The 27,946-nt window shown below is 40.5% G+C and overlaps 1 protein-coding gene across 1 annotated transcript in view; it reads left to right on the top strand.

The window, feature by feature from the left end:
• The window catches only part of LOC115103098 (tenascin R (restrictin, janusin)), a 170,161-nt gene that overhangs the window by 62,436 nt on the left and 79,779 nt on the right, over positions 1–27,946 (top strand). Inside the window, exon 2 of the mRNA XM_029623725.2 lies at positions 9,845–9,892. The gene's annotated coding sequence lies outside the window, so the exon portion shown is untranslated. The remainder of the gene's footprint in view (positions 1–9,844; positions 9,893–27,946) is intronic.

Below are 27,946 nucleotides of genomic sequence, written 5' to 3'. Positions count from 1 at the left end.
GGAAAGGTAATAACATTTCAAGTTGAAAAGATATAATTTAGGGGGTTTTCTCTGCTGTTAAACATAGTGGCGGGTCATTTCTGACCGTTAAGACCACATAAGGGTTAAGACAACATAAGGGTTAAGACCACATAAGGGTTAAGACCACATAAGGGTTAAGACAACATAAGGGTTAAGACCACATAAGGGTTAAGACAACATAAGGGTTAAGACCACATAAGGGTTAAGACAACATAAGGGTTAAGACCACATAAGGGTTAAGAAAACATAAGGGTTAAGACCACATAAGGGTTAAGACCACATAAGGGTTAAGACAACATAAGGGTTAAGACCACATAAGGGTTAAGACAACATAAGGGTTAAGATTAGATAGTCCATTGAGTATCTCTTTTGGAAATGGAAATTATCAGGTTGAAATTATAGCTTTGTATTACATTATATATTATTATATTATTATTATTATAAAATTATAGAAATTTGCCATGAATACGAAAATACAGTGTTCTGGATAAAATGGGTGCACACTAATCTAGAAAAGGCTAAACTATTTAGTCCCCAGAAGGCCATTTTGAAAGAGGGTTGATAGACACAGGACAACAGCTGAATGGATGCTTCCATGCTTTATGTAGCTGTGGTATGGAGTTGATTGTCCAAACAAGCTTGTTTTCTCTGGTGAGCTCATGTCCAGACTTCAACATGTGAGAAAAGGATGATGGCTTTTTACCCTTTTGTTCCCTGGCTTTGTGAACTTTATTATGGTTGTAGTCTACTCCCTCTGCTGGTGACAGTTGCCCGGAGTTCTTGTCACCCCTTGAACGTTTCTAAAGCCTGGATGCCAGTCTGTTTCTGCTCTCATACCAACTCCTAATGGAATTGCCATGCCATGGCAAGAGATATGGGACCAGGCTAAGTTTCTACCTGAAGTACATGTAGAACTCTCAGATTATTTGCATTCATTAAAGCAACATAGAAAGTGGAAATTAAAGCAATGATTTACAATGCAGCATGTTGGAGTAGCTAATGAGTCAGCAGATCTGTTTTGATATATTCTCATATAACTTTCAGGCAAAGTTTGAGGGCTCAGAGTTCCCATGGTCATTCGGGTGAGTATTTCACACTGTATGGAAAACAGCCCCCAGTGAAAATGACTTTCGATCACTTTTGACCTTAGCAGTAACTGACTCCCAAATGGAATAATCCATTGATTTAAAAATCAACTGTGCCAACAAATTTGGTTGTGCGATAACAAAGTATCATCCTCCCCATGTAAAATCCTAATTCTCACTGTCAACTTTGCAGATGATAGTCTTGTCTACAGCAGAGCCATATGGGTCCATCTGTGGGATCTTTTACATACAGTACAAAGCCAGCTTCTCATTTTCGCCAACGTGACTTATTCTTATGATTTGGTTCTCTGTGTGTCTATTTGAGCCCTCATTCTAAGCAGGGAGTGCAGGCAGTCAAAACAAAACTTATATTTAAAAGCAAATAATATATCCTCTGTTGTTGTCTTGAATTAGAAGTTTAATGAACACTGATTTGAAAGATGATTTCATTACTGTGACTTTGCCAGTAGTTTCGAGGACAGCATCTTCCCAATAAACTGGAGTATTGTTGCTGGGTCTCACCATGTAAGACCTACTCGTTAAATGTGAAGAAAGCTAAATATCCAATAGAACTACAGGTGTCCATGTTTCCTTTAGTTCGTATCCAACAGAAGGTAACTTGTAACATATTTTTACCAAGGTAGAAATAAACACCATGAGATACTAGATGACAAAATAATTCTTTCATCACATGATTCTTAATGAAACAAGCATAGTTTCAATGAGCAATTTCCATTATACCAAGTGATGCTCTCTGAGTTGTTAGTTATATGGTATTTCTCATTCACAAGTGCACATTGATGATCCGTGAGGTGGAATTCTCATCTGATAACACATTTTAAAAAACAAATCAATGAAAAATAGACAGTCTAGTTCATAGTGTTTTTTCATTAACAGAGAACGTGTTATGGTACAAGGCCAGAGTACATAAAGTCAAATGTAAAGTTTCATTGGTTGTATGAATGGGATACACATGGTATACACCGTCCAACGAAATACTTACTTACCTGTTTCTTTTCCACAATGCAAATTCCTGGTGTTCCAGTGTTCATCTCCCCCCTTTGAGGAATGAGGCTGATGTTAGGACTGATTCACCAGCAGTTCCCCTGATACACATCCGTTCTCTGCGCTACATCCACAGACAAAACTGGGCCAACTGATCTCTGTTTAGAGACAGCATGTGTTCAAGGGCAGGCAACACCATCAATGCTTCCCATGCTCCCCCTCCACACAGCCCAACGGCCCAATGAATCCCAATGCATTGATCAGATCCTAGCCAAGCTAGTCCAATATGCCAATCCAGATGTGACAGCCAGGCCAGCACAGTCGACTTTTAGTATAGATACCACCAGAGGGTTGGTTGGCTTCGTCACCCACTTTGACATCACAGCCAATAGCCTTGTCCTGGACGCTGATTAAGTGGAATACTGCCTGTGGGGAGGCATACAGAACATACATCTATAAAGCTCTATCACATCTATCTATCGCTGCCTCGTCCCAGCAGAAATCAAGATAAACCTCTTTGAGCTGCCTTGGTTTATACACTGTAATCCAAAGGTCAGATATTTGCGGGCTAACACATTGTCGGTCAGAACTCTCTCTATGAGCATACAGAAATCAATTTGGTTGTGCGCCATACTGCCTCCAGAGAGGCAATGTCGTCTCTGAAGTGATAGGAGCGCGTGTGACAGTTGTGACAGGAGCCTTCAGAAGTCTGCCTGTGCCGTTGTCATGCCACTACCAAGCTGACTGGCAGAAGAAAGGCCTGATGTGAGTGTAGCTGCATAGGTCCCAACTGGGGTAGCCTGCTCAGCAGAATATTGAGAGATTATTTTCTCAGCAAATCATCTTATTAAAAAAATGGTTTATTTAAGCGTGCAAACTTTTCAACACACTTTAAGAACATATCATAACCAGAACTTCCTATACAGCTTCACCACAGGAAATGGTCTGTGCATTTGCATTTCCATCCCAGATGCATAAGTTATATATAGAACGCAGAGAGCTTGTAATGCCAGAGTTGATTTGCTTAATTAATTGAGTGAGTCATGCAGGAAATATTCTGAAGCACAGGAAGGAATCACTTTCGGCATATTGGTTGTGGATCCTGAACACTACACGTGAATCCACCTTATTTCCTCTAATGTCCTCCACATGTACTTCCTCCAACCCTCAGGTCGGTGGCTACTGATCTTTGTAACTCACAAATCTAAAAATGAGTTTGGCAAAGAATGTCATGTATGCCTGTGTTCGGTCATTTGAGACTTGACTATTTGAACAAGACAGTAGAACTGGGAACCGAATCCATGAAGATTGTATGACAGCATCCGATCTGAAATCAATTGCTAAATATCTACGGAAGACAAAAAAAAAGGTCATTTGAAATTAATCAGAGATTTGAGGTGCCTTTGTGGGTTAAGAAAGCTGTACAAATAAATATTAAAGGCTAAATTGATTGTGTTAGAGTTTCCAATTATCTTACCCAATCACTCATTCCTAAGGCTACTCAAGTAATGAACTGGCCAATTGCTGACCCAAACAATTCTCACAATGTTAATTGACAGGACATCTTACTTGTTTACAGAGGGCAGAAATGTGTAATAACACAGATGGTACGGTATAACAGACAGTGGTCAGCAACAACAACAACAAAAATATTTGTTTTTATATCAGAGGAAGGCATATTCATAATCCCTTCCCTACTGCAATAAGGGTCAATAGCAATTGATTGAGGAGTGCAATTTCACTCTCTCTCACACTCTGACCCTTTCTGTGTCAATCTGGAGGAAATATAAGACTGGCCTCCTGTCCTCACCTCCCATCCCAAACCTCTCTGCTCTCCACACCTCTCTGCTCCCCACACCTCTCTGCTCCCCACACCTCTCTGCTCCCCACACCTCTCTGCTCTCCACACCTCTCTGCTCCCCACACCTCTCTGCTCCCCACACCTCTCTGCTCTCCACACCTCTCTGCTCTCCACACCTCTCTGCTCCCCACACCTCTCTGCTCCCCACACCTCTCTGCTCCCCACACGTCTCTGCTCCCCACACCTCTATGCTCTCCACACCTCTCTGCTCCCCACACCTCTCTGCTCTCCACACCTCTCTGCTCCCCACACCCTCTGCTCCCCACACCTCTATGCTCTCCACACCTCTCTGCTCCCCACACCTCTCTGCTCCCCACACCTCTATGCTCTCCACACCTCTCTGCTCCCCACACCTCTCTGCTCTCCACACCTCTCTGCTCCCCACACCTCTATGCTCTCCACACCTCTCTGCTCCCCACACCTCTCTGCTCTGCTCTCCACACCTCTCTGCTCCCCACACCTCTCTGCTCCCCACACCTCTATGCTCCCATTTACATTACATTTAAGTCATTTAGCAGACTTATCCAGAGCGACTTACAAATTGGTGCATTCACCTGACCTCCAGTGGACAGTAGTGCATCTAAATCTTTCAGGGGAGGGGGTGAGAGGGATTACTTTATCCTATCCTAGGTATTCCTTAAAGAGGTGGGGTTTCAGGTGTCTCGGAAGGTGGTGATTGACTCCGCTGTCCCGTGAGGGAGTTTGTTCCACCATTGGGGGCCAGAGCAGCGAACAGTTTTGACTGGGCTGAGCGGGAACTCCAGTGGTAGGGACAGCAGGCCAGAGGTGGATGAACGCAGTGCCCTTGTTTGGGTGTAGGGCCTGATCAGAGCCTGGAGGCTGAGGTGCCTCCCCTCACAGCTCCGTAGGCAAGCACCATGGTCTTGTAGCGGATGCGAGCTTCAACTGGAAGCCCGGAGAGAACTTGGGAAGGTTGAACACCAGACCGTTCTGGATGAGTTGTAGGGCTTAATGGCACAGGCAGGGAGCCCAGCCAACAGCGAGTTGCAGTAATCCAGACGGGAGATGACAAGTGCCTGGATTAGGACCTGCGCCGCTTCCTGTGTGAGGCAGGGTCGTACTCTGCGGATGTTGTAGAGCATGAACCTACAGGAACGGGCCACCGCCTTGATGTTAGTTGAGAACGACAGGGTGTTGTCCAGGATCACGCCAAGGTTCTTAGCGCTCTGGGAGGAGGACACAATGGAGTTGTCAACCGTGATGGCGAGATCATGGAACGGGCAGTCCTTCCCCGGGAGGAAGAGCAGTTCCGTCTTGCCGAGGTTCAGCTTGAGGTGGTGATCCGTCATCCACACGGATATGTCTGCCAGACACTCCCCACACCTCTCTGCTCCCCACACGTCTCTGCTCTCCACACCTCTCTGCTCCCCACACCTCTCTGCTCCCCACACCTCTATGCTCTCCACACCTCTCTGCTCCCCACACCTCTCTGCTCCCCACACCTCTCTGCTCCCCACACGTCTCTGCTGCAGTTCAAGGAGAGAGTGGGGGCTGAGGGGTCAGTGTTTTCTCATATATTAATTTAATCGTTGCTGCCACTGCAAAAAAATATATAATAGTATACATATATTTTTTAAATGTCTGCTGAGACGTGCTTTTAAGATTAGTGACAAGTTACAACAAATGACATATCTTCCTCAGATTCTTATCAGGTCATCTGAGAAACCTCCAAGGTAACTATCTAGCTATCTTGTAATCCTGGAAGTGTAGGCAATCTTATATATAGATGTATGTAGTAATTATTAGCTAAAATACAGTAATTTTATGCTAGTAAAATTATTATGGGGGTCAATATATAATTGGTTACTGATGTCAGTGAGAATTCAAATTAAACTGTCCTCGATTTTCAGAAGAGTTTCAAAGGAAGATAACATAATTTAATTTGCAATAGAATGTTCTTTAAAGAATTCACAGGAATGGGAGATACCTAGTCAGTTGCACAACTGAATGCATTCAACTGAAATGTGTCTTCCGCATTTAACCCAACGCCTCTGAATCAGAGAGGTGCAGGGGACTGCTTTAATCGACGTCACCGGCGCCTGTGGAGAAGTTGTTGTTGCGGGTTAACTGCCTTGCTCAAAGGCAGAACGGCAGATTTTGACACCTTGCCGGCTTGAATCAGTGAACTTTTGGTTATTTGCCCAATGCTCTTAACTACTAGGCTAAGTAACCTTCTCACGCCCCCAACCCCGCTCCAGGAATACCTCACATGCTCCCCTTAATTTCCAACAATTCTATAAACCTTTTTCTTGAGTATTGTAGATTGAGGTTGCAAGCAGGGAAACATTCTCAAAACCAAACCAATCTCTGATCTGCAGAAAAATAAAATAAATTCAGGTGCATCGCTTGGTGGGTGTATACAGATGTGGGATCTTAATTTGAGCCAGTTGGGGAAATTATCCTGCAACAACATGAAATGTGAATTATTATGTGGTTTATAATTCATTGACATTTCTATTAGTTGATTTATTTCTCGTAAGGGAAAATCAAGTCTGAAATGTCAAACCTTTTTTAAACCTCAAATACTCTACAAGTTTAAAATGTCCTGTTCTTCTGCAACAGCGTGATACAATTAAGATCCTACGTCTGTAGCATTTGGGATTTTTCCAGTGAGGGAATGGGGCTTGTATGCCACCAGAAGGCTGTTGTTGTGCTTGCCACGGGCCATAAAGCCATTAAAAACCTCTTAATCAGATGTGGCTTGCCCACAGCACATTACTTGAACTGTCAGTTCTTTTACGCTGACTTTGATGGATACATTTACTAGTTGAAAGCATGGGAAAAACACTACTCGTAGCGCCCAGCATGGAGTGCATGGGCTTATTTTAAGGTGTTGCTAATGTGGTGCATTTTAAGAAAATAAATAACTAACTGAATGGACTTGGCAGGTCAAACATTTACCTTTAGGATGGGTTTTAGGGTATACATTCTTGGGTTTTGATATGTAGCCCATTGCTAGTTCACTATTTGCTGCTTTCTGACAAATGAACTGTGCTTCATTGAACCCTGCCACTCAATGAAATGCAAGAGATAAAAGCACTTAGAAGATCCTTGAGTATGGCAGGCAGGTAAAAATAAAAGTCTCTGCTCCTGGGGTGAAGACTCCTTTAAAAGCTGAAACATGTCTGCTTTTTGTTCACCTCTAAAGTTAGAACAAGTGTAAAATGTCATTGTGCAGATACATTTTCCATCAATTATGTCACGCCCTGGCCTTAGTATTTTGTGTTTTCTTTATTATTTTGGTCAGGCCAGGGTGTGACATGGGTGATTATGTGTTTGTCTTGTCTAGTGGTTTTGTAGATTGATGGGGTTGTGTTTAGTATAGTATTCTAGGTAAGTATATGGTTGCCTAGAGTGGTTCTCAATCAGAGGCAGGTGTTTATCGTTGTCTCTGATTGGGAACCATATTTAGGCAGCCATATTCTTTGGGTATTTGGTGGGTGATTGTTCCTGTCTCTGTGTTTTGCACCAGTTAGGACTGTTGTCGGGTTTCACGTTAAGTTTTTGTAAATTGTTTGTATTTTTCATCTTTCATTAAAGATTTATAAAGATAACCATGCTGCATTTTGGTCCTCTCTTTCACCAGAAGAAAACTGTAACAAATTATTTTATTTTTTATTTTTGGTCCCTATCACTCCACTAGAAATTGGCTTATGTTGTTGCCTCTAACTCCAGGGCTCTAATTTGAAGAGGCCTGTGCTAAGATATTGATTTATGGATTTGAATCAGTTGTCTTATTTGGCATGCAGGAATGTCAGATAGTTATAGATATGCACAGCCAATTTTTTTCGCACCCTTGGCCTGTCCTGCTGGGAACTGGCAAAGTCCAGATTAATGACTGTGGAAAGGGCCTGTGGTCTGCTGGGTTCAGGTTAATCATACCTGGTACTGCTATGTGAGAGTTGGCATCCTGATTAACTGAGGATTCGCTTAACTAGCTTAGCTCTGTAAACACCCTTCAGCAACTCTTTTGTTTCCTTCCATATCTCATGGACTAAGCTAATAGCTACATAAAATTAATTACTAAAACATGTCTAACAAGAAATACTAGGCCTGGCCTTGCGTAAAACATGTATTTGTATCCCTGTGACATTTTTGTGTGCAGTGATAGCTAGCGTATAGCCTGTTGCACACAGCAATAAACCAAGAAAACGTCAAAGACAATTGAAAGATCAAATGACAAAATAGCAAGTTTATGTAAATAAAGCTGATATATTAAGCCTATTCTTGGACTAAAATGTTTTTCTTCTATGGTTCAATAGACTGTGTTTTTCCTCCTACTGTAATGCTTAGAATACAACACACTGCTGCTGTACTGTGCAGTCTCCTAATTCAGCAAGCAAGTTGGTGAGTGTAATGGATTTTGCAACCAGTGTTGAATTCATTATTTCAGTTAGTAGTTTCTGAAAAAAAGCTTGTGTCAAAAGTCTAAGATACTCAGAGAGCTTTGAACTGCTAACAATGGCTCTTTCAGCTTGCAATTATCCCATCAGCCAGCCCAAAAGATCCTTTGTTTCTAGGATGAAAAATGTATCTTAAATTAAAATGCTCCATTTATCCAGTAAATTATTATGCATATAATCATTTGTGTATTGAGGCATGACGCATTTTCATTATCTAAAAAATAGTTTTTCACTAGCACGAGAAGTTGTCACATTGAGTGGCTTTTCATTTTCATTTCGTTATGCATTCTGAGGTTGAACTTGATATGTCATAGTCAAGGTTTTAAAACTCCAGTTGTGGAACTAATGGTTTCAATATTGTTTGAGGAAACCTTTAAAAAATACAGTTAATAACAGATTTTATCCCCCCCCCCTCCCGCTACCCATTTTTTTGTTGGTAGAAACCGACAAAACAGGTTTTCCATGACAGGTGATAAATGGATGCTGTGGGGGAATCTATCTGCTGCATCAACAAATTGAAAATGGGATCTCCAAAAGATAACAAATTACAAGAAGCCAGCAATGATTCACACAGAGACCAGCCACAAGTAGTATTGTAGAGATCCCATTTACCTTCTCCTTATAGTCATACTGCTGGCAAAGTGACAAATTCCCCCCAAAACAATCTGTTATGTATGATAGTTTGAAGTGTAATGCATTTGGTGTTTGAATTAATACTATGCATTTCTGTTTGCTCAAAATGACTATCATTATTATTAGCTTTGCTGACCTGCTCAATGAACACCAGGAAGCAGTATGAATTACATTTCAAATCCCTTTCTCTCACAACCATATATAAAACAGAATGACCTAAAACAGGATTATCTGCATCGTTCTCCTCTTCCAGGACTGGGACAGCAGAGAAATAGTAAACAGTGTGTGTGCCTGTGTCTGTGGGTTTGCTTTTGTGCATGTGTGTGTGTGTGGGGCACAATAGTACAAAGTGGACGGATGCCCTTGTGGCCAAGGGCCTTTCTTTTAGGAACACTGAGATAGGTATCATCAGCACCATGTCGTATTTCAGAACTAACCCTGCTGCCGTCCTCAGTGTATAATAAAACTGAATAGCTGTCGGAGAGCGAAAATGAAGCAATTTTGTCATATTTGCAATTCCTTACAGCTGACAACACAAGTTGCAAAGGCTGTCGCTTCATCTCCCAGTAGGGGAGGAAAGGCCCTGAGAATGAGACAAGGTGAGGAAAGTAAATGAGGATTTCTCTTTTCATGTTGAGAGAAGGATTGTCTTCACTACTTTGTTTATTCCAACAGCAGGAGGGTGCTGGCGTAGTATGCATGTTCTTTACTCTGGCTGACAGAGAGCTCATGTGTAGGGGGATAGGCTACGTGTGTGTGTGTGTGTGTGTGTTTTGTCTGACTATAACACCTCTCCTCTCTTTGTGTGTTGACAGGTGCAAGATTAGACATCGAACACAGGAGAACCAGCGCTTGAATTTAGGGTAAAACAGCATAATCCATAAAGCTATGGTTTATCATTCAGTATTTATGGTTTGGAAGTCGGCATGTATATTGTGTTGACACGCACAGTATTGACTTTTCAATGCATCCCTCAGTTAAGGAGATGAGTGAAAAAGCACTGGTTTGTTATTTAAAAAAAATATGTATTTCACCCTTTCACCCTTCACACTTTATTTAACCAGGTAGGCTAGTTGAGAACAAGTTCTCATTTACAACTGCGACCTGGCCAAGATAAAGCAAAGCAGTGCGACACAAACAACAACACAGAGTTACACATGGAATGAACAAGCGTACAGTCAATAACACAATTTAAAAAAGAAAGTCTGAAGAAATGGCATGAGGTAAGGCAATAAATAGGCTATAGCAGCAAGTAATTACAATTTAGCAAATGAACACTGGAGTGATAGATGTGCAGATGATGATGTGCAAGTAGAAATACTGGTGTGTAAAAGAGCATAAAAGTAAATAAAAAACAATATGGGGATGAGGTAGGTAGTTGGATGGGCTATTTACAGATGGGCTATGTACAGCTGCAGCGATCGGTTAGCTGTTCGGATAGCTGATGTTTAAAGTTAGTGAGGGAAATATAAGTCTCCAGCTTCAGCAATTTTTGCAAATCGTTCCAGTCATTGGCAGCAGAGAACTGGAAGTAAAGGCGGCCAAAGGAGGTGTTGACTTTTGGGATGACCAGTGATATATACCTGCTGGAACACGTGCTACGGGCGGGTGTTGTTATCGTCACCAGTGAGCTGAGATAAGGCGGAGCTTTACCTAGTTATAAAGCTATCATCCCTACTACTATACATTCGATGAAGCATTTAGAGACCAGTTTTCTTTCATCTTCAATTAAACCTCTAACTTTTCTAAACTGGTTGAAAAGTTATCACTTGTTGCATGCTGCAAAGTATCCTGGTGCTCAAGAGGCCAGAGTAACTGCCTGACTGATCTGGCCACGCTTAATTGTTACTAATGTGATCACAGCATCACAGCTGTAGACATTAATTTATTCGTTCCACACAATAGCAGATTAGGATTTTTTTTATGTATGACGGGAGGTAGCCGGCTCAGAGACTCTAGATGCCTCTGGGATATGGCATCTTTAACTTCTTAATGAAATACTTAGAGGGATTTGTTATTGTGGCGGGGCGGCAGACATGAGATGAAATGGAAGTAAGCCACTGGAAGCCTTAGATCATGATGCATGCACCAGTCACGCACGCGCACGCGCACACGCACACGCACACGCACACGCACACGCACACACACAGCCCCTAATGCTGATGAGTTGTCCTCCCAGGGCAAAGTACACTAGACCTGGCAGTCTAACGGGTGGCTGCCTGTTAATGAATTAGACCTGGAGTCACCTCTCTGGGATATGTTGGGAACTGAACAGATCAGAATGCAATGCCCCTGGTACAGGCAGTGGTGATACATGAATAATCTAGCCAAATGTTACCGTGGCTTGATCAATAATGGATGATTGGGAATGGATTGTTTTCCCTTTCTACACGTTCTGCTTCCTACACTGTATCATAAAGCTTGTTTCCAAACGAGTAGAGGTGTATCCAAATATCTTATTGATCATAACCAGTCAAATCTTACTAGGTGGAAGTCACGATGAAACAAAGTCTGCAATTGTTTCGCTATGTCTATTATTTAGTTGTTAACATGCTCCTGTTGAAGTGCTTTCGGGTTCTCTTCTTTTTTTCCCTCCACTCCATATACAAACATACGAACAACAACAACTTACAGACGCACACAAACAATGACTACGTCTCACTTGCCCAGGCCTGCATGCTCACACCCCTGTGAGACAATCAGAAATGGGGCAAATACTTTCACGGCACTTTGTTTGTTGTCACTTATTAAGCATCCTAAGTATTCAATATTGTCAGTGGTCAACTTACTGTAGATTGTGATTCTTTTCTTTTTCCTATTGCCATTATTTCATTCTTTCCACAAAAGTTATATCCTGAGATTTTTGAGCATTCTGAAAATATTTTTAGCAAAGGGGACATTAAGTTTACAATATTGGTAATTTATATCAGAAAGATTATCTCCAAATTATCAGGAATCAAGGTAAGACCCAGATGCAGACTGTCAAAGTAACACTGTTTATTGTAGTGACAGGGGCAGGCAAGACAGGTCAAACCAGGCAGGGGTCGAAGATCCAGGTTAAGGCAAAAGTACAGGACAGCAGGCAGGCGCAGGGTCAGGCAAAGGGGTCAGGTGGGCGGAAACGATAGGAGCTGACAGGAAAAACGCTGGTTAGCTTGAACAAACAAGACAAACTGGTAACAAACTGACAGAGAACACAGGTATAAATACACAGGGGATGATAGGGAAGATGGGTGATACCTGGAGGGGGATGGAGACAAGCACAAGGACAGGTGAAACAGATCAGGGCGTGACAGTACCGCCCTCTAGGGATGCCACCTGGCGTTCCACCTGGGCAAATACCTGGTTGACTGGGGTGCTGGCGGTGAAAGTCAGAGATGAGGGCTGGGTCCAAGATGTCTTTAGCACCTCTCTTCTGGGCCATAACCCGTGTTCGAACCCTCAGGAGGTGTTTCACTGTGTACGCTGGCTGGCCATTGATGACACGGGGGGAGAAATGGGCCTAGAAACAGAAGACAAGAGACAGTTAGACATGGTTTGACTCAACACAGAAAAGGTAGGAAAATACGGAGCATACAGGTCAACAGTGGATGAACAGCAGAGGGGCTAATGGTCTTGGAGCGGGGGAGACAGGTCTCAGCTTCTGGGGGTATAGCCACGGCCCTATAGCAACTTGCCAGTGCCTCAGACTTGACCTTCCTGGATACTGGTCGGTGCTGCAGAAGTGAAGTGGCCCGGGCCATACTGAACCCCTCCCGGAGGTCCTGGTACTCTGCAGAGCTGGCGGAGAGGTCCAGGGCAATTTCCAAGCCCCCAGGAAGACATCCCAGGGCAGGCAGAGCTGACTTCAGGCAATGGGTGTGGCAGGACTGGGCTCCAGCCCACGATGGCACCAGTAGCCCAGTCAATGGAGGGATTGTGTCGCTGGAGCCAAGAGAATCCCAATATCACAGGAACCTGTGGAGACTCAACCAGCAGGAACTGGATGGCCTCGCTGTGGTTCCCAGACACACGTAGGCTGACGGGGGTGGTCTGGTGGGTGACACGGTCTATAAAGCGCCCATCCAGCGATCTAACACCCATGGGAATGGAGAGGGGTTGAGTGGGGATGCCCAGCTCAGACGCCATGGTAACTTCCATGAGACTCACATCGGCCCCCGAGTCGATGAGCATCTGGAGAGACTTGGACTGGTCGCCCCACAGCAGGGTGGCATAGAGAGTGGGGCGAGTAAGGGGAGTAGAACGATTATATTTCAGACCCACCAGTGTACTCACTCCAACGAATGAGCTAGCTCTCTTGAAGGGACAGGTAGACACAAAATGACCGGCAGTACCGCATTACAGGAAACTCTGGGTCTCAAGTCTTCGTATGCGATCGGCTGGTGGCAGCCTAGCCCTGCCGAGCTGCCTTGGATCGGAAAGAGGTGAATTGGCAGTCTACGGAGGCTCTTGAAGGGACTCGATTAAGCACGGATCCTTTCGGGGACTTCCGGAGTTTATTAGCTGCAAGGTGAGATTCCTGAGTGAGCGATACGAACCGCAATCGAACCTCTTCTCCCTCCTACCTTCCCGTAGCCGACCATTGATCCAGATGATTAAAGCGATGAGTGAGTCGAGATCTGTCGGTAGTTCTCGGGCTGCCAGCTCATCCTTTACCACCGCCGATAATTCATATAGGACCGTGTCGAACAGCTCTTCCGGTGCCAGGTACCCTCCGCAGCTAGCGTGCGGAACTCCTCCTCATAGTCTGCCACACTGAGGGTGTCCTGCCGAAGCTGGAGTAACTTCCGGGCAGCCTCTCTCCCGTGTCGTTCACACTTGGCATACTTGAATTAGTCAGTAAAGATGTAAAGGAGTTGAAGGCCTCGAGATGACTGACGATAAAGCTGTGACAATGGATAAAGAAACAAGCTAAAAGTGACAGTCAATACAATAGAAACAGACGTTAATGAACTTAAAAAGGAGAACATCTTTCAGAGAGAAGCATTCCTTGATATACAGACCAGATCTATGACAGAAAATCTAACACTTTCTTCAAGAAAGAGGACGAAGTTCCTGAAAGATTAGTGAATGAATTCTTTCTTACAGCGCTTCAAATCCCAATCGATGCTGTCGATAAAATCCTACTCAAACATGTACACTCTTTCCAACAACGAGGACAGAGTTATGAGCGCCCAATCGTTGCCAAATTTGCTTTCTTTAAAGATAAATAATGGTTAAAAGCCTGTGTAAAATACTCGCTGGCCCCTCAAGATTCGGAGCATGCCTGGCAGGGTTGGTCCTATAAAGCCAGAGCACCCTGATGGGAGGGCATAATATACAAAGAAATTCTCAAAGCTGCTAATGAAAACCTTGACGACCTTGTACCTAGCCAGTGGGGATTCCGGTGGGGTATCCCCTCCCAGGTAGTGGCAGTGCTGGCAATACTGGCTGGAGTAACCCATGGGGAAGGGGTCACAGTCGGACAATCAGAGAGGGGGCATATTATTGTGACCCCTGTGGCACAAAATAATCAAAGGTCTGACTGCACAGAAATGCTTGGGAAAGTGATCACAACAGGGGACCAGTGTGTGTGTGTTTCAGGGAAAGGGGGTGTTTCTGATCTCTAGGACTTAGGATCTAGGACTTGACATTGGTCAATCAAATCACCCCATTTTTGCCAATTTTGCTCAATCTTGCATGCTTTCTCAAACAGCTGTAACTGTATATGCATTCTTAAATCAAGTCCTTTCTTGAGTTGACCGGAAACAACCGGAAGGTTACTAGATTGAATCCATGAGCTGACAAGGTAAAAAAGCTGTCGTTCTACCCCTGAACAAGGCAGTTAGCCCACTGTTCTTAGGCAGTCAATGTTAATAAGAATTTGTTCTTAACTGACTTGCCTAGTTAAATAATAATCATATCTATTGTTTACAGGACACTAATTTAACAATTTTAGATGAAGTTGTGTGGGAAAAGGACTGGGGGGGGGGGGTAATATACTTCTCCCATGAGCAAAGGAACTCAAAAGGGGTGATGATATTAATTAACAGTCATTTTGATCCGGATGTGCAAATCGTCCAAACAGATCTGTAAGGTAGACGGATGATTTTAAATATGCTATTCGACCATTAACAGATATGTCTCATTAACCTTTACGGACCAAATAATGATCCATGTTTCTTTGAAAATATATAGAATAAATTATCAACCCTACATGCAATACAAGACTCTATTATTATGGGGGGAGATAATGATACTGTTTTAAATACCTCAATGGACTGTAAAGGAAATCACACTACAAACTATCACCCTCATGTTCTTAAGGAAATCATTAATGTCATGGATATATTGTAACTAGTGGATATATGGAGGCTTAAATATCCTGACCTAGTGAGATATACATGGCGGAGGCTCAATCAAGCTAGTCGTCTTGACTACTATGTCATTCTCGTTGGCACCAATAGCTAAATAAGTGTTGATAGGGGGCAGAATTTGGTCGGACCATCAGATAAATTGGCATACACATTACACTTACTGAATTTCCACATGGGATATTGGAGATTTAATCAAAGCCTATTGGATGATAACTTGTTTTTAACTAGGACAGAGGAATTTATAACTGAATTTTTCCGACATAACATAGGTACAGCAGATCCCCTTATTGTATGGGACACTTTTAAATGTGCCTTTAGAGGCCATGCAATTCAGTACTCAGCTCTAAAACAAAAGCAATTTAGGTCAAAAGAGTCATATTAGCAAAGGAAATAGAAGGTCTAACAGAACAGATAGATAGCAATAAAAACTGTACAATAGAGGCTCAGAATAAGTTAGAAGAAAAACTAAAAGAAATGTATGAACTTATTCAAGAAATAGCACGTGTAATAATAAAGTAAACTGGATGGAATATGGGGAGAAATGCAACAAATTCCTTTCTCATCTTCAACATAGAAATGCTACCAAATACAATTTACTCAAACGTGTCACCCATGATTCACCAAATTATATTTTGAAAGAGGAAGCAAAATACTTCAATCATATTTTTCAGTTCAGTCTCCTCCATCTCCTCTAACTAAGCTAATTGTCTGGATTTTTATTTATTAATAATGTAAAGTTAACAGCTGTACATAAAGACTCATGTGAAGGACAAATAACATAGGAAGAGCTTCTTGATGCAATTAAAGCCTTTAAGTCCGGTAAAACTCCATGGCTGGATGGCATGCCAGTTGAGGTATACCAAACTTTTTTTTATATACTCAGAGTACCGTTATTAGCATGTTTTAACCATGCCTATGTAAATGGTAGATTATCGGACAGTAAACAAGAAGGTGTGATTTCACTTTTACTGAAACAGGATCCATATAAAGATCCAGTCCATTTAAAAAATTGGAGGCCCTTTACATTTTAGTGTAATGATGCAAAAATTCTAGCAAAATGTATAGCACATAGAATTAAAGTAGTATTGTTGGATATTATTCATTCTAATCAGATGGACGATACATTGACCGACCAGCTCAAATCGGTCTTACTGTAAGTAGTGAAATTTAAAAGTAGAGACTCAGAGCTACAAAACGATATATCATACACTACAGTTGAGGAACAATGGGAAAGTAATATTGCTTTGAAAGTTGATTAACTTGAAAAATCACTTTTGAGAAAATGGCCTTTGAATTTTTGGGACTACGACTGGAGAGCCCTTCTGTGTCTACACCCATTCAGCATCGTTCACACCCTCTTAAGCTTTAGCCCTACCCATCTCTTTAAGGGTTGATCCGAGCGTTCTGTACTAACAGCAACCAAGCACCCAAGCTAACTTGCTAGCTACTTCCAGACACATTTGAGAGAACAGCTCACTGAACATTACTCACCCTATGAGAGCTGGTTAGGCCATTATGTTATCTAGAGCATTGGCGACTGCAAATGTGCAGTCAGATTGTCCGTTCGTAAATTCAGAGCGTTTTGCTCTCGGAGAGTTCTGAGCTCACACTGGACGCTCTGGCCGATGAGTAGGGTCGATCCGAATGTTCTGACCTCACAATGGCAGTCAGGGTGGGTATAATTTGTGGAACGTTCCAACAGGAATCTGTTCCAAAGACTTTGTAAAGTACAAGGATGCTAGCTAGGTTACATTAGGCTATAACGAGTCAAGCAAATGGCTCTGAGATATGAATAATAAGCTCATACATGTAACGTTAGCTAGCCAGCCAGCTAACATTAGCTATCTAGCTAACAGTACACTTTAACTTGAAATGAAAAGACTTTATGTAAACATTTGAAATGTGTAATATCTGAAAATGTACCTAGCTAGACAATCTTACCCATGGTCTGAAATCAGAGTAAATAGCCAGAACGAATTTACCAGCTAGTTGTTGCAGTGACATTTGCATAGTGGAGTCTTTTGTTAAGACATATAGCTAGGCTATAACTAGTCAAGAAAATGGCTCTTAGATACAAATAATACGGTCATACACGTAACGTTAGCTATTGTGACACCCAGATAACAATACACTTTAACTTGAAATGACACCATTTTCTGTCAAAATTAAATGTAACTAGCTAGACTATCTTACCCGTATACATCATGGATGGACGTGTCTCCTGTCGGATGCCATGGTTGCCCTTAGTTTGAAGATGTAATCCGGAGACAGGTGTTCTTCATCTCCTTAGCTATTATACTCGAATTCCACTGATTTCAAAACGTGGTTCTCCAGAAACTTTAGCTAGCTAACAGTAAACTTTGTTATGGCTGCAATCCCCCTATCGGGATAAGTGTCATCAACAACCGCTGAATAGCATAGTGCTACATTCAATAAATATTACTACAAATATTTATATTCATGAAATCACAAGTGCAATATAAGAAAACACAGCTTAACCTTTTGTTAATCCACCTGTCGTGTCAGATTTTGAAATTATGCTTTACGGGGAAAGCAATCCAAGCGTTTGTGTAAGTTTATCGATCACACGACAAAACATTAAGTACACTTAGCATCAGGAAGCTTGGTCACGAAAATCAGAAAAACAATCAAATTAATCGTTTACCTTTGATGATCTTCGGATGTTTTCACTCACGAGACTCCCAGTTTCACAACAAATGTTCCTTTTGTTTCATAAAGATTATTTTTATATCCAAAATACCTCCGTTTCTTTGTCGCGTTATGTTCAGAAATCCACAGGAAAGAGCGGTCACGACAACGCAGATGAAAATTCCAAATAGTTTACATAATGTCCACAGAAACATGTCAAACATTTTTTATAATCAATCCTCAGGTTTAAAAAATTATATATAATCGATAATATATCAGCCGCAAATGTCTTTCACAGTAGGAGAGGGAAAAGCAATACCTATCCAAACTCTGTTGCGCGAGCAAAACTCATGTTCTGGCTCATTTTTCTAAATAAAAGCCTGAAACTATGTCTGATGACTGTTGACACCTTGAGGAAGCGATAGGAAAAGGAATCTGGTTCATATCCCTTAAATCCAGCAAAGGGAGGCTATGGAACATGGAGTTTACCAAATAGAAGCCACTTCCTGTTTTGATTTTCCTCAGGGTTTCGCCTGCAATATCAGTTCTGTTATACTCACAGGCAATATTTTGACAGTTTTGGAAACTTTAGAGTGTTTTCTATACAATACTAATAATAATATGTATATATTAGCAACTGAGACTGATGAGCTGGCTGTTTACAATGGGCACCTTTTCATCCAAGCTACTCAATACAGCCCCTGCAGCCATAAAAAGTTAATTTGAGATTACGCGTCTGCAGTTTTTCTACACAACACCTTTTAAAAATGCTTCATTAGGCAAGATTACCTAGCCATACTGACCAGCTCAAATAGACAGAAGCGTGCTATATGGCAGACCAATCCAAACTCATCTCTCGACATGTCAAACAAACTCATTATCTCAGCCAATCATGGCTAGCAGGAAGGTTACTGCCTTTTTCTGTGGCTAAACCAACTGGGTTTGGAATTGAACAATTTTATTTGGATTTACCGATGGCATACACATTTGTTATTAAGGCACATGAAAGTTCATATGTTCAAGCAGGAATTTTTGCAAAAATAACGCATATTGATTAAAAAAAAGTTTACTTTCAAAAGGCTCTCCTGTGATGTAGTGACCTGCGACACACGCCTAGTTTCCTGAAATGGGTCATAAATACTGGAAACAATAGAACACTATAAAAGATCTTGGAAACCAGGCCTGCTATTCATAGCTGACATTGAAAAGGCTTTTGATAAAGTACAACTGGAGTTTATATATAAATGCCTGGAATATTTCAATTTTGGAGAATCTCTTATAAAATGGGTCAAAGTCATATATTGTAACCCTAGGTGTAAAATAATAAATAATGGCTACTTCTCAGAAAGTTTTAAACTGTCAACAGGAGTAAAACAAGGTTGTTCACTATCGGCACATCTATTTATTATAGCCATCAAAATGTTAGCTATTAAAATCAGACCCAACAATAATATCAAGGGGCTAGAAATTCAGAGCTTAAAAACAAAGGTTGCATTGTACGCTGACGATTCATGGTTTCTTTTAAATCCACAATGTGGATCCCTCCACAGCCTCATAGAGAATTTAGATACTTTTCTAACCTCTCTGGATTACAACGAAATAATGATAAGTCTACACTATATTACGTATTGGACCACAAAAAAATACAAATGTTACATTACCGTGTAGTTTACCATTAAAATGGTCTGATGGTGATGTATACATATCCCCAAATAAATAAATGATCTCACGGAAATAAATTACAATGGAAAGTTAGCAAAAATAGATACGATTTTGCTCCCATGGAATGGAAAATACCGGTCTATTTGTGGAAATATCACCCTGATTAACTCTTTAGTCATACCCCATATCACCTATTTACTTATGGTCTTGCCTACACCTAACGGACAGTTATTTATATTATATGAGAAAAAAATATTCAATTTGATTTGGAATGGCTAGCCAGACAAAATTAAACGGGCCTATTTATATAATGAATATGAATTCAGAGGGCATAAATGATTCAATGTTAAAGCTTAAGACCTCTCACTAAAGGATTCAGTCATACAAAATTATACTTAAATCCAAACTGGTTCTCTAGAAAATTAATAAGAATATCTCACCATGTTCAATAATGGCCTTTTCCCTTTCATTCAGATTACAACCTCACACTTTCAGTTATTTGAAAAGGAAATATTTTCCCAAATATTACTATTTTTAAAACAAGCCATAGAAAGTTGGTTTCAATTTCAATTTAATCTACCTGAAAAAAAACCAGAACAAATAAAACAAAAATTGTGGTTAAACTCAAATTACTAATTGATAATAAAAAATATATATATTGAAAAAGGTTTAAAAAAAGGTATAATCTTTGTAAGTGGCATCATAAATAAGACTGGTGGAGTTACAGTATGTCACACATGCAGTTAACAAAAATATATGGATATGTCTGCTCTACCCAAAATTACAACCAACTAATTGCAGCTTTACCGCAAAAATGGAAAAGGAAAGTGGAAGGGGGGGAAAAGTAGGGAACTTGTCTGTTGGCTGTGCATGAAGGACCATAATTGGTTAAAGAAAACTGTGATAAATGAAAAAGTATACCAGTTTAATTTAAGGACCAAAAAATTGACAGCTGTGCCATATAGATTGCAAAATATTTTTTGCAATTTTAGACATACCGATTCCATGGCACATGGTGTCACGTTCATTATAAGAATCGGACCAAGGCGCAGCATGGTATGCGTACATTCTTATTTATTAAAGAATGAACACTGAACAAACTAACAAAATAACGAAACGTGACGCTATATAAACAAGTGCTGACAGGCATCTACACATAGACAAGATCCCACAACAGAAAGTGGGAAACAGGGCTGCCTAAATATGATCCCCAATCAGAGACAACGTTCAACAGCTGTCTCTGATTGGGAACCATATCAGGCCAACATAGAAATACAAAAACCCCTAGACCTACAACAACCCTAGACATACAAAACCCTAGACATACAAAATCCTAGACATACAACACTAGAGTACCCACCCTAGTCACACCCCGACCTAACCAAAATATATAGAAAACAGAGATATCTAAGGTCAGGGCGTGATACATGGTTTATGAATTGATACGCAATACGACACCGGATTCAAAACTTTGAATTTCTCAATTTAAATTATTATACAAAGTTATTGCAACAAATATAATGTTATATACTGCATATACAACCTTCCCAGTTCTGCAGATTTTGCTGCGAAGAAACAGAATCATTAGATAATTTGTTTTGGTACTGTCCATATGTAGCATCTTTTTGGTCACAGGTCAAGGAATGGCTGAAAAATTGCAACATTTACCTGGAGCTGGAACGGTTCAGATCTTTTGTGAAACATCACAGCACAGCTGAAAAATATATGCCAAATAGAAATCCAATGGATGGTGTTAAGAGATATATGGGAGCGGTTGAATGGAGTTGATGGTTGGTGAATAATAACAATTAATAACAACAAGATAACTAAAGTAAAACATAAGTGTCCATAAAACATATATAGGTTCAGAACCTTTGTGGAAGAAATAGATGGGAGAGGTTGAGGTTAGAGGAAGAATGCTTTGGTAGCCATGCTGGTTAAATGTGCCTTGAATTCTAAATAAATCACTGGCAGTGTCACTAGCAAAGCACACCCACACACCATCACACCTCCTCCTCCATGCTTCACGTTGGAAACCACACATAGAGATATGTTCAACTACTCTGTGTCTCACAAAGACACGGCAGTTGGAACCAAAAATCGCCATTTTTACTCATCAGAGCAAAGGATAGATTTCCGTTAGTAGTGGTTTCTTTGCAGCAATTCGACCATGACGGCGTGATTCACACAGTCTCCTCTGAACAGATGCTGTTGAGATGTGTCTGTTACTTTAACTCTGTGAAGCATTTATTTGGGCTGAAATATCTGAGGCTGGGATCCCAAATTATATCGGGGGTCGGCTTTTCTCTGTCCAATATCTCTACATTTGTATTTGTAAAGGTTTACATTTTTTTCATTTAAATATATTTTGGGTCTCCAAATTCTGTCCCTAAGTGTATTTTCTATTGGTGTAATTGAGCATGATACCGGAGAATGATCTGTTATCACTATATCGTGAATTTTTGTATACAGTACATTTTTTGGTGCATTTTTTAAAATGTAGTCAAATCTTGAGTAAAAGGAAAAGTATTTTGTTGTTGGGAATAGTAATCTCCAGGTGTCCTGTAAATTATTTGTAGAGATTACACTTTTAGCCTCTTTGGAGGCTGCCTGAAGTTGCCTTTTTTATTACTACATCTGCCAATCTTATCGAATTAATGATTTATGTCCCCTGCTAAAAAATTATTTCTGTCTGGATTTGATCTAATATAGCTTGAATTCTATCCCCTGGTGGGATATACAATGAAATCAATGTATATTTTTCACCACGCAAGGTACAATGCAACATTAGAAAACAGCCTTCTTGGTCCATGTGCTGAGATATAAGGGAAAATTGTGTATTCTTATTTATCAGGATGCCTACACCTCTACTGTTACTACAGTACGTGGAAGCATAGGCCTCTCCAACCCAGCTCCTCTTTAAATGTTGGAGCCCGTGCACATTTCATTCCATCATGGAGCCCGTGCACATTCCATGTGACAAATTTACCTGAATAGAATCAAAGTTAACCTTATCTGTTCCGTCTACAGTGTTATTGAAGAATCAAGTAAAACATTTTAGCAGGCATGACATAGGAAGGCGGTGGGCATTCTATAATATGGGAGGATCATTGTATAAATACATAGTTATTGTATACATTACATACAGTATATACAGTAGACAGTGTGGGCATGTGGGCTGAGTAGACATTTAACAAAAAAACAAAAAAATAAACACATAAAGCAAAATACGTGTACTTGAGATGCTATGCCTTTTTAGGGCTTTTAAGCAACGACTCCTCTCTGTTTCAGTATGATATGTTGGATACAGGAATAAAGACAGACACCAATGTCAAGTTCAATAGTTCAAGCATTGTACAAATCCCTACACGCGGAGTCCGGGGAACAGTCCGGCTAGTCGATTACCTATCAACTAGATTCCGTAACACTCTCCTAATGAGCCCCCAAAAATAACTGTGGATACATTGTACATACATTTGATTAAAGACTGCCACTTAAGTACTGTGGTTAGTTTTTATAGCCCTGAAATTAAATTATAGTAGAGTGGCTGGTGGGGGTCTACTTGGGGTGAGTTGGTCCTCCGAGAGACTGAAATGGGATGTGAGAAGTGTCTTATGTCCTCCCAGTCACCCCATCCCAATCCCCTGGACATAGCCCTACTCCATTCTCACTAATAACCACCATTAAATTAGTTGTAATAACAAACAAGGAATAATAATGATTCAACATCCTTTTCTAATCTGTCCAGAAATCTTATTAATTTTAAAACAGGTTTACATTGTAATATTATTAAGTCCTTCTCTCTCTCTCCCAAACTAAATATATCTCTCTCCACCACCCCCTCCCAGTTTTCCTCCCTTTACCCCACCCAAGCAAAGCTTATCCCCCCTCCCATCTTTACTCACCCTTGCCCTTACAAACCAAGCTTGTCCAAACCTTGCCCCCCCAACCAAGTTTATCACTTCCTTCCATCCTTGCCCTCCTTTACCCACCCAGACCAAGTTTATCCCAACCTCCATCTACCCCCTCCCTTCTTCTCAGACACATTTACACCCCTCTATACATAGATTATTCATCCATTCTCATTCATTCACACACAACATACACCCTATTCCTCCGCACACCCATTCTCTCCCGCCCTCCTGTACATATACATATTCACGTTGTTCACAGACCCACACTTGCCAACATACACACACATCCATAGAACAATTATTGACAATTATTGACTTACATGCTATATTTCCTCTTATATTGTATTTTCAGTGACATGTATCTCATTGGCTAATTCTATTGTTACTTCCTGGAGAAGAACAATTGCATGGGTAATAGATTGTATTGGGGTGAGAGGGAAAGAATATTGTCTCAATTTACAATAAGCTGAGTTTGGGCATCACTGTATGTAGCCTAGTGTGCTTTTCTCTTTTTTTCTGCTTCTACCTCTCCTCTGGGAATTGAGCTTTCTTTCAATTGGAAAGGTTTTCTACAGCCTGTTCAGGGCTTCATCGGCGCTTGTGAACACCATTCTCTGTGCTCTCTTCCATACCCACAGTACTGCCGGGAATCAGAGTTGAGACTTGATTCCTTTTTCCTCTGGTGAATCCGAATGCATTTCTTGCATTTTTTCCTCAGCTTAGCAGACAGGTTCTGGACCAATCAAATGCACTTGCCATGGATTTTGATTTCCTTTCCCCCCAATGCCTTCAGAATGTTGACTTTGTACTGATAGTTCCACAGCTTAATTATTACCACTTAAGGGTATGTAGAGTTCTTCTGTTTCAGATTCTCAACTAGTCTAAAGAAGGCCAATTGTATTGCTTCTTTAATCAGAACAACAATTTTCAGCTGTGCTAACATAATTGCAAAAGGGTTTTCTAATGATCAATTAGCCTTTTAAAATTATAAACTTGGATTAGCTAACACAGGAGTGTGGAACACAGGAGTGAAGGTTGCTGAAAATGGGCCTCTGTACACCTATGTAGATATTCCATAAAATTTCTGCCGTTTCCAGCTACAGTAGTCATTTACAACATTACAATGTCTACAATGTATTTCTGATCATTTTGATGTTATTTTAATGGACAAAAAATGTGCTTTTCTTTCAAATAAAAGGACATTTCTAAGTGACCCCAAACTTTTGAATGTTAGTGTACCTGCCAAGCTTCTCCGATATCAGCTTGAATACTTAGCTGGAAAGGTCTACTTTTTTTCATCTTCCGGTAAAGACAATATTCTCATATTATTTTGTGTCGTTCTGTTTTCTAACTGGTCAAGTTCATCTTCTAAAGTTTGCACATTTGTTTCCAGAGGCCAATTTAGTTGTCTTATTTCTCCACTTTTTTCTGTACTCTACTTTCCCTTCGAGCAAATCTACTTTTTTAACAATAGATTTTGACAGTTTGTTTTGGTGAGCATTGAGAGCATTGAGAGCATTTAGCAATGTTTTCCTGGATATCTTTCAGCTGTTCGTTGCTCTCATTTGCATCTCCAAGTAGTTTTTTCCTCTAAGGGAATCCATTCCATGTCTTGTTGGGTTCGAATCGCAGCATTGCTTTACCCACAGATTAGTACATAATATGTACATAATATATTTTTAAATGAACCTTTATTTAACTAGGCAAGTCAGTTATTAAGAACAAATTATTACTTACAGTGATGGCCTACCCCGGCCAAACCCGGATGACGCTGGGCCAATTGTGCTGCACCATATGGGACTCCCAATCACGGCCAGATGTGAAACAGCCTATACCTGACCACTCACTCTCTCCTGGTTGCTTGGGGATATATTGATCTATTGATTTTAAAGGCTTAATTTCAACTATGTTGTCTGGCTGTTACATACAGTTGAAGTCAGAAGTTTACATACACTTAGGTTGGAGTCATTAAAACTAGTTTTTCAACCACTTCACAAATTTCTTGTTAACAAACTATAGTTTTGGCAAGTAAGTTAGGACATCTACTTTTTGCATGACACAATACATTTTTCCAACAATTGTTTACATAAAGATTATTTGACTTATAATTCACTGTATCACAGTTCCAGTGAGTCAGACGTTTACATACACTATGTTGACTGTGCCTTTAAACAGCTTGAGAAATTCCAGAAAATTATGTCATGGCTTTAGAAGCTTCTGATAGGCTAATTGACATCATTTGAGGTAATTGGAGGTGTACCTGTGGATGTATTTCAAGTCCTACCTTCAAACTCAGTGCCTCTTTGCTTGATATTATGGGAAAATCAAAAGAAATCAGCCAAGACCTCAGGAAAAAAAACTGACCTCCACAAGTCTGGTTCATCCTTGGGAGCAATTTCCAAACGCATGAAGGTACCACGTTCAATCTGTACCAACAATAATACGCAAGTATAAACACCATGGGACCACGCAGCCGTCATACTACTCGGGAAGGAGACACGTTCTGTCTCCTATAGATGAGCATACTTTGGTGCGAAAAGTGCAAATCAATCCCAGAACAACAGCAAGAGACCTTGTGAAGATGCTGGAGGAAACAGGTGCAAAAGTATCCACAGTAAAACGGGTCCTATATCGACATAACTTGAAAGGCTGCTCAGCAAGGAAGAAGCCACTGCTCCAAAACCGCCATAAAAAGCCAGACTACGGTTTGCAACTGCACATGGGGACAAAAATTGTACTTTTGGAGAAATGTCCTCTGGTCTGATGAAACAAAAATAGAACTGTTTGGCCATAAAGACCATCGTTATGTTTGTTACGACAGGGAATTTATACTCAGATTAAATGTCAGGAATTGTGAAAAACTGAGTTTAAATGTACTTTCTAAGGTGTATGTAAACTTCCGACTTCAATTTTATAATCACAGTTTTGATGGTACAAAACAGAGCTACTCCCTCCCCATGCATCCTAGGTTTGCAAAGAAAGAGGAGTTACACAAACATGGGTTCATTGGAATGCCATAGTGTCTGACTCATTGGCAGTCATTTGCTTTACATATACTAAATGGGGATTCCCTTATCAAATACTTGAGGACTACACTTAGCTGGTTAAGGCCCAGCAAACTGCTGCAGGACGCAAGGGACAGAATTCCGTCTTTTAGTTAAATAACATACATCCACTCAAAAAGCCACCCTCTAGATAACACATTCATTATTTTTGCATCCATATTTCCTCGTACTGTAAATGTGTTATTTTAGGCTCGGGCAAAACAAACTTACATCACATCAAAATTAGCATAAAAAGAAAACAATACATAGCCATATATTTAGACATATCCTAAATATATGGCTCTGAAACAATAGATCACAATAGAAGAAGTAGTTCATCTAAAAGCCATCACCATGGCGCCCAGCCCCAGTATGCCTGCAGCCTCTGACCTGAGATAATACAGCCTTGTTCTGGTGATACAAATATGAAATTCAATTCATCCTGAATCATAGCGTCATAAACTCAGTGATTCTTCATTTAAATGCACCGTGGCTGTTTCCTACGTGACACCATGTTCCCTATAAAGTGTACCATTACCATAACGCAACGTTAACTATTCATGAAAATCGCAAATGAAATGAAATTTCTCTATCTGCTCTCAAGCTTAGCCTTTTGTTAACAACACTGTCATCTCAGATTTTCAAAATATGCTTCTCAACCATTGCAAAACAAGCATTTGTGTAACGGTATTGATGGCTAACGTAGCATTTAGCGTAGCATTTAGCGTTAGCATTCAGCAGGCAACATTTACACAAAAAAACAGAAAAGCATTCAAATAAAATAATTTACCTTTGAAGAACTTCAGATGTTTTCAATGAGGAGACTCTCAGATAGCAAATGTTCAGTTTTTCCTGAAAGATTATTTGTTTAGGACAAATCGCTCCGTTTTCTGCGTCACGTTTAGCTACGAAAAACCCCTGTATCCAGGATTGTGTAAATCTATCAGCAAGCTCATTAGCATAACACAACGTTAACTATTCATGAAAATCGCAAATGAAATGAAATGAATCTATTTGCTCTCAAGCTTAGCCTTTTGTTAACAACACTGTCATCTCAGATTTTCAAAATATGCTTATCAACCATTGCAAAACAAGCATTTGTGTAACAGTATTGATGGCTAACGTACCATTTAGCATTAGCATTCAGCATGCAACATTTTCCACAAAAACCATAAAAGCATTCAAATAAAATTATTTACCTTTGAAGAACTTCAGATGTTTTCTATGAGGAGACTCTCAGATAGCAAATGTTCAGTTTTTCATGAAAGATGATTTGTTTAGGACAAATCGCT

Source organism: Oncorhynchus nerka, linkage group LG20, assembly GCF_034236695.1.
Source record: "Oncorhynchus nerka isolate Pitt River linkage group LG20, Oner_Uvic_2.0, whole genome shotgun sequence".
Taxonomy (NCBI): domain Eukaryota; kingdom Metazoa; phylum Chordata; class Actinopteri; order Salmoniformes; family Salmonidae; genus Oncorhynchus; species Oncorhynchus nerka.
The sequence above is the reverse complement of the archived record's forward strand: the minus strand, read 5'-3'. Positions and strand labels throughout refer to the sequence as shown.